Here is a 9,429-nt window from a genome sequence, read left to right on the forward strand (position 1 = left end):
TGCATATGACCATACTACATAGAAAAATATTCCTTTCATGTTAACAACATATAAAAGATTTCATTACAATCTTTTTTTCTTTTCTTATAACAATATAACAAAGTGTATTAATGTCTTTTCTTTTCCTTTTAAAAGAAATAGAATACAATAGTAACTTCTAGAAAACTTTAAGCATATATAATAGATTACACATTTAAATCCATGATATTCTTCCCTTCCTCATGCATCTACTACACACCCATTTATTGTTTTCAAGATAGAGCTATCACAATACAACACTATTTTCAACAACCACCATAGATAATTGATTTGTTTTTGTATAGAGCCATAAATATGTGCATCATTAGTCTTCAAAACCTACACAAAACAACCAAAACTTTTTCAATAGAGCTATGAGAGCTCACCTCCCAACCTAAGCTAGCAAACTAGCCACCCCCAAGCTAGGAGGTCCCCTCTAAGATTCTAGTATACACACAAAAAACCACATGATGCAAACAAAATGATACAAAAAATAACCACAATTCCTCCCAAGGATAGAACACTATAGATCTCACAAAGAGTCCAATAATGGGGTGAGAGACTGGACACACTCTCAAAGAAAGATTTATACACATTACTTAATAACCTTCAAAACCATCTCAATCTTTCTTCTTATAACAAAATCATGGGTACTCATACCCAACAACATATCCATCCTTCCTCTTAACAAATGAAACAATGTAATACTCACACCCAAATTTATTCACCTTACAAGGGGAGTTATCTACCCATAGAGGGTCCTCCCCTCTCACCCTCTTAAGACTACTCTTCCCACCCTTGGGTGAGCACAACCCTTACAAACCCAATACACAACACAATGCATATACACAACACATCACTTGACAATTTATTTACACAAAATGATAATTTAAAAGGATATGAACAATAATAATATAATCATTCCTACCTCAAGAGTTTGAATTAAATGAAAAGGGTTGATGTTGAGCTACAAATTCTTGCATTCTTTCCTTCCTTTTCAAGGCCAAAAGTGCTCAAAACAAGATACAAAATTGTAGAAACAAGATGACGAAAAGAAGATACAAAAGAAGATTATGAAGAAACCCATTCCTTTCTTTCCCATTGAATATTAATAGAATTTCATATTTGAATTTCACGCCACTCTCTCCTTGACTCTTCTAAACCCCAATCCCAAAATGAACCCCTAGCTCAATGTAAGATCGTTGGGGAAGTGGAGATGTGAGAAGTGTACTTCACTCAAACATGAAGTCCACTAAATATTAAGAGTGAGTGGGTGTGATTGGTCACTTGGTGCAGGAGCACGTATGCAAACTGGCAATCGACACAAACCAAAAATATTTTCAATTTCTTTTTCTTTTTCCAGTTTTGGTTTGTCTCAGTTTCATTAAGCTCTCAATGTTGTCAGCTTCAGTTTTTAATTCATTTAGCTATAATAAGCAAGTTAAATATGTTCTCTACTCAGCTTGTGTTCGAGGTATGAATGTCCTCAAATCATAAGGAATTTTATCAGATGTTGGTTTTAGCTACCATGAATGAAATGTATACAAAATATGGAAACAAAAACAAGGTCTGTGAACTTTTTGACAACATGCCTCAAGATTATTGATGTTGTAGTTGAAACCACTCTGGCAGACCTGTATCCAAAATAGGGACTACAATAGTTGTAGGTTATGCATGAAATGAATTTATTGATAAGGTTTATAAACCTTTAAGAAAGTGCAATTGACGGTGTAAAGCCAAATTCTCTACCGATGTCCTCCTTGCTCGAGCCAAAATGGGAGAGCTCGAATAGGTTTGGACATATATCAATCCTCATCAAATTTTGTCAAATGCTGCAGTTGTGACCGCCCTGGTAAACAAGAATGTAAAATGTGGAAGCATGGATGTGGTACGTCAGTTGTTTGACAAAATGCCTCAATGAAATGGTGACTCACAAACTGCATTTATTGAAGGATACAAACAAAGGGATTTAAATGAACGATTCAGTTTTAAGCCAAGTTTCACAACGTTTTCCAGCAAAATGGGATTTCAGGAGCAGCAGGGTTATGTATACCACGTGGGTTTTCGGACATCGAAGCCATTCAACTTCCATTCTGAAGAAAATAAATGAAACGCTTCAAAGGAATTGTTAAAGACATCGAATAATATAACTGCAAAATATGATAATGAAATACCATGAGAAGACTAAGTGTTTCTGTGGGTCAAATAGCAAATTAGAAAGAAAGGAAACGACAAAGAAATGAATCGAAGGTATGTGAATCGAAGGGAAAACAATGCAGATTTAAAAAGGGTAATTGAAGTTAGTAATGGGGGGTTGCGAAGGTGAGAGAGGCATCGACAAAGAGGTGTGGAGTCAGCCCAATACAAAGAGAAACAAAACTGAAATGAGTGTGGGTGTTGGGAAATATGTAGAGGAAGGAAACGAATGTGAGGTTTCATAGACATTAGAAAGGAAATACAGTGGGAGAGGGAGAAGTCAAAAAGGAGGCAATTTATGTAATGTTATTTTTTTCGATGCATTTAATCTGATTCCAAATCGTTCCATTGTATGATCGATAACTTTCATGTTATGCGGACACAAAAAATGCATAATAGGCACAAAATGGCTGTAGAGGGGCCACTCTCCCCCACTATGGTATAAAATAAAAGTTATCAGTATACCACAGGGAGTTTTTGGAACCAAAATAGCTACAACCACTTTTTTTTCACTTTGAAAAATTAATGGAATCATTTGTATTACAACCTTGTGTCTGATTGTGACTTCAAAATAAAAGCAGAGAGGATCTTCTTGCATTTGTGTTGAGTTTTGTGAATTTATAGGTAGGGATTCTTTTGTCCTTTCATCATCACTCTATCCCAATTAGGTCCCCTTCATAAATAGACATTGAAAGCACAACACCCTATCCTCTTCCCAAGACTTCAAAATTTGCCACCCTCTTTAAAGGACAGTATTGAAGGGTTAACTCTTGTTTATTTACAAGCTATGACCTTAAATATGCCTCTATCCTCATGGTACCCCACTTGGGCATACAAAAATAGCAAGAAAACACAAACCAAAGATTTTTTAAGGCCACCAAAAGTACCCTCAAAGAATGCATTTGGGAAAGAAAATAAATGATAAAATAAGGCTCCCTTTACAACAACAAAGACTTTACCCATATAAGCACTTTAATATTACATATTTTAACACAACACATCTTAACAAAGCAAACATATTAATCACAAAGTATTTTAAAACACACATCTTAATACATCATGAAATTAAGCACATTGCACAAGACTTTAGCCCTTACATATGTGCTAAAGCCTTGGCTTCATGGTTAGCACATGAGGTTCTCGGGGAGCCTCCAATTGTTTTATGACAGATGGAATGGTGTTCCTACACACTCCAATTACATATCAATACATCCAAGTATAATAGATGAAAAAAATTAAATAAATTTTTTTATTTATCTTTTTACATAAATTTTTAATCCACTCAAAAAAGTTATAGAAGGTAGTCACACAAAAATATGATATTATATCTCTTTCCATGAACACAAGGATTCTACCAATTTCTAAAATTTCTCATCACTATATTAAAATTTAATTCTATAATTAGCTTTCTTAAGTTTCCAGTTTTATCTAATTATTATGATCACATAATTAATTATTTGATCATGGTAATAAAGTAACTACCTTACATGGGTATTAAAGAAATATATATGTGTTAACCATTAGAAAATATGCAACATAGTAATCAAAATCTAATATAACATCACATGTCTCTGGAAATGTCAAATAGCTGGCCTCACATCCTACCTCCTAGGCATGACCTTCCTCTCAGAAGTCATCAAAGAGGTGAGGTTATTGGGCCCTAAAATGAGAAGCATCCTCCCAAGTAGTTGTGAGATTCTAATAATGGTCCCATTAAATCCTAGCCTGGTCCAACTCTAAGCCTCGAAGGGCCACCATATAGCAAGCCAGAATGTGAATGGGCTACAATTCAAGTTGCTTGTCTGACTCCACCTAAAAAGAATCCAAAACTAATACATGAGAATAATCATGGACATATCTCCTCAAAATTGGTATGTGAAAGACATCATGGATATGTGACAAGTTAGTTGTCAAGGAAAGATTATAGGTTGCAAGTACTATTCTCTCCAAAATCTCAAATGTACCTACAAATTGTGGTGCAAATCCTAGAGCCCTTTCCATATTAGATTGGACTCTTATTCATTCACACTCTCATGAATAATTGATTTCCAATAGATTATCTCCAATCAATCCTCTTGACATTGACATACTACTTCTAATAGTCTTGTGCCTCCTGTAGTTGTTGTCTAATCAAATCAACTTTCTAGTCCATATCCTAAACCAACATAGGGCCAAATGCCACTATATCCTCCATGTGGTCCCAAATTAATGGTGTCCTATATGGTCTACCATATGATGCTCGGAAAGGTGTCATACCCAATGATGTATGATAGCCATTATTGTATAAAAATTCAACCAAATGAAAATACTGCTTTCATCTAGACTAGTGGTCCATGACACACACACATAGCATATCCTCTACTAAATGGTTCACCCTCTCAATTTGATAATCTATTCAAGGTGATAGGTCATACTAAAGTTGATCTCAGTGCCCACCATTGTCTGTAATGAAGTCCAAATGGTTGACGTGAAGAGTGAAATCGCTATTTGAAATAATCTTGAAAGGGACTCCATAAAGTCTAACAATATCCTCCAAGATACCTTTTCTACTGGTGGAGCTGTATATGTTGTATGTAGTAGTGAGAAGGGAGCCACTATGGTCAGCTTGTCAACATTCACCATGATGGAATCATGGTGGGCTGATTCTACAATAATGGGTTACACTTTTTGGCTAAACTTGACGTTGAAATGAATATAATGAACTAAACAATTGGGAATTTAAAGATGAAGCAAATTCATGATTTGTAAGATTTTTGTATATTCGAAATGTATTTTTTAAAAAAAATTGGAATTAAATTTTAATTATTTATGTTTCCTTTAATAACTAGTTTTCAATAGTAAACAACATTGTTTAAAAGTGATGTGTATGATGTTGCGCATAACTGTTTTCTAAGAAGGATAAAATTTTGATTATTTTGAATTCAAATTTGTAACTTTGATATAATTGTGGTTGTTTTTTCTTGCAACTTCAATATCTTTTTGCCACCTTTATCCATAATTTCTGATGTTTCCCTTAGTTTCTGGCATTTTTGAAGGATAGATGATGTCTTAACTGTGGCATTAATGCAGTTGTTAATTCCCTTGGATGTCAAATAGTTGTCACAGGTACTGTAGACTACTTGCAAAATTTGTTTTGCCATATCCCCTTTTGAATAAACATGTATGCTCTTCTCAATGTGCACTTTGATCTTCCAATAAACTAATCTGAGACTTTCATTCAATTCAAACCATTCACGCAACTTGTTGCTCCTCTGCATTATTTGCCCCCAAATATTTTCTTTTATATACTTTGTTGTATTTTACATATTACCTTTCAATCTTTCCTTCGAAGTTTTAATTTTATCATTTGCATTCTACAGGTCTTCTTTCATTTGTGCACATTTTTTTCTTTCTTCCTCTACTTTCTCTTCCAAACGTTTTTCTTTTTCCTTCTCATGATCTAAGAGGTCCTATATTTTTTTTTATTTCGGTAGCAACGTATTCATAATTTTTGTATAATATTTGTGAACTGGCTCTTTCATCATCAATTTTTGTACTGCTTTCAGCCATTTTTTCCCTTAGTTCCTTCAATTCTGCCTCTATCTTTTCCTACTTTGCAATTTCTACTGTAGAGCCTAAATTTTTTGTCCTTTTTTGTAAATCATCCCACTTGTTATCTTCTGCTTTCCTCTTTGATTTTTTATTTGCCAGGTCTGCCTGTAACTTTTGTATTTGTTTCTCCAGCTTATTTTTTTCTCTCTCCACCTTTAGCAGTGAAGTGTAGACCAGTTCGTTAGTCTTTTTTGACACATTAATTTTTTCCACATTTTATACTTTGGAAAAATCCATTTGGAGGGTGCTAACTTGAAATTCAGAGGGATCTATCTGACTATGTGGTGGATTTTTATCTTTAATAGGGGGTATAACAACCATGAACTCCATCATATCTTTGTGTGGGTCATATGTTGGAAATACCCTATTCGTTGCAGGTTGTTCCTCTAAAACTTCAGTTAAGGCAACCCTCTACAATGCTCTCTTTTTTTCCTTATTTGCATTTGTTGTGTGCTCAAAATTTTCATAGTATCACGTTATTGAAAATATGTGCTTGTTGAAGCAATTGAATGTTTAAAAGGTGAAATAGAAGAGGCTCCAGTTCCACCTATGCCTGTGGTTTTAACTAATGCATTGTGAGGAGTACCAATAGCCATTCTTGATCCTTTCCCACTGTCACTTGCATGTGTAATTTTTCTAGTCTTTTGAGGGGTCTATTCTGAAGCTGCAAATGATAGTTTTGTAGCAGTAGTGGCACTTGATATAGGATTCTGAATATTATGAGTATCTACCACTAGTGGCCTCTTGCGAGAGATATTTTGTTGTTTCACTTGTCCAACACCAATACAACTAGTATCAATAGTAGTACCCATGCCAAGCCCACCAGTCGCAGTGGAAATTGGTTGAACATTAATAGGAATACTATCCCTAGATTCCCTAGTAGTGGCAGTGGCACTTGATTCACCACCAATAGGTTTACCATGATGTGGTGGTGGTTGTGGATTTGAACCTCTAAGAAATGCTGTTGGAGCTGGAGGGTAATGAGCAGTACCTTTCCATGATGAATCTGGCAAATCAAGTCCAATCACTAGTTTAACAAGAACTTTTGATTTTGAATTTGATGGAAGTTGTACCTCAAGTGGAAACCAAATGCCTTCTCTTGTGGGACCTAGACCACCACCTTCAAAACCCCTTTTTTCCACAATGTTTTCCCCTTTTCTATATTTTTCTTTCATGGACTCATTGACTCCACCAAATATTGCAGGGACTGTAGTAGTTGTTTGAGTGGGCTCAACCTCATACTCATTTTTATCATCACTCTTATCATATGTTGTTGTGGGATGCTCCATATTCCACAATTTGCTAAACTCTTCATCCTCATCGTTGGGCTCAAATTCTACACTAGTATTTGGCTCACCAAGATTCTTCCTCATAGTCCAAAAATCATTTATTTTGGTTTGAGTCCAAAATTTGTCCTTACATTCTTGCTGAATTGTTTTGGGAATAGATTTGTTAGATGGATTAGCTGATTTTTGGTAGAAATTGTAGGACCTCCTATTTTGGATGTCCTGCTTTGTTGTCCTTTGTGTATGAAATGTCATAATTTGTGATGACAATTCTTCTATTGAAATGTTATTTCCAGCGACAATTTTCTCAATCTCTTTTTTTACCTCATCTCAGGAGTCCACGTTTCTAATCTTTTCTAGAAATGGTTTACTTTCATGTTCATATAACCTTTCAGATTTCCTATTTTTCTTAAGCCTTTCTTGAACTACACTGATTGGATCATACTGCCAGAGACCCTAATCACCAAAGCTAAAAACTGTCAAAAAATCATGTACCATATTGAATGCTTTTCTTTCAAATGTGACCTCTCTACATGAGAAAGGAAAGGAAGGAAATATGCTCTTCTTTTGATGACCATGAAAGAGCCTATCTATGCTCTCCAACTGTCGTACATATTCCAATGCAAATACCCTCTCTGTCACATGTATTTAAAGTTTGTAGGGTTTTACTGTTGATCCGTAGAACCTTAACACAGTGTATTCTTCCATGAAGAACTAATCAGCCAATTGTATCCGACTTCTGAGTTGAATGCAATCTCTACGAGACCCAAACAATATAGGCATTGGAGTTCTTGTAATTACATGAAACATTGGTGCCAAAAAGAAGTCTAAAAAATGGTTGTAGTTTTTTTTGTTATCATCCATCCTTATCTTAGGTTTCCATTCATATATTGGACACTTTGTTCTATTTTGAGTCTTCTCATCAATCTTATAGTTCACAATGTGAAGATTGTTGGTCTTAAATATTGCATGATACTTGGATTGAAGAAGATAGTACAAGTAGGATGAGAACCTAAATGTCTTACAGGAACCTTTTTTGATCATTAGTAATTGTTTTTTGCATGGATTGAACAATGTTGTTAACAAAATTATATCTTATTGGTTGACTTAGACAATGGATATTAAAAATTATTTCAAGAAGGCCAGCACCCACTTGCCTATCATTTTCCAATCCCAGGAAAAATGTCAGCAAGGAAATAGTATCCTAAACCCATGGGAAAAAAATTGTGATAATCAGAAGGAGGCTTATGATTCCGATCCAATGGAGTGCCACACATTATTAGAGCTCCGATAAATGAATCTCTATGACTTGGATCAAGACTCTCATATTTATCTGCTAGATTTCCTAGGTCAATGTGGATGTTTGAGTTTTGTGATTCAAACCCTAGGTTCAACAAACGACCAAATTCTCCCTCAGTTATGGATAGAATTTCCTCTTTTGTATTTTTATTGACAATGGCTTTTTTATCTTCATCATAATTTTTGGTGCACACCATGACAAATTTAGGGCAAGGGAATACTTTAGGTAACACCATGCTTCCCAATCCAGCATCCCATGATGCAATTTTATTTGTACTTTGTTTTAACTTTGTGTTGAAAACAGTAAATTTTTCCTGTTTTGGATCCCCCGCCTTATTATACAATGCATTACTAATTTCTATTATACACTTTTTACTATGGATAACAGGGTCGTAAATATCATGGTATTCATCAGTGAAACCTAGTGTTTTAACCAGTTCAGTTAGGTATATTTTTTTATTCACTTGGCTTTTTGTTGAACTACTGCTTTTCGATTTCCCCATTGCTGTTACTGTTAATGGTTCAAAATAATTCTAGATACAAGCCTGAAAATGCTAACCCTCAAATTGAACCATGAGATTCAAAAAAATAAAAAATGCGGGATGTAGGTGTTCTAGATTTTACTCAAAATTTGTATTTTACTAGATTGGCGCAGACAGTATTGCATTCCTCAATCTAGTAGCCATATATGAATCTCCCTAGATTTACTGGTTTGTCCAAGAAATGAAATATGATTATGAGTCACTTATTTTGAAAACACTAAAATGTTCAAAAGTAATACCTAAAGGGCAAAATTTCTAGAATCATGTTGTAATTTAATAAATTATTATTAATATCTATTCGCCGCCGAAGGACAAAACATTCATTGCTTCAATCTAAATTCTAAGGACAGTGGACATATCGACAGACACGAGTCACTTTTCTCCACTATTTTTTAAGTCTTTTTAATCCTTTTTAACTTCCACCCGAAATAGAGCTTATTAGACTTAATTATAGTTAATTAAATCTAAAACATTCAATTCTGGGCGAAGTTCTAAAA

This window comes from Cryptomeria japonica, chromosome 10 (genome assembly GCF_030272615.1).
Source record: "Cryptomeria japonica chromosome 10, Sugi_1.0, whole genome shotgun sequence".
In the NCBI taxonomy this organism is placed as follows: domain Eukaryota; kingdom Viridiplantae; phylum Streptophyta; class Pinopsida; order Cupressales; family Cupressaceae; genus Cryptomeria; species Cryptomeria japonica.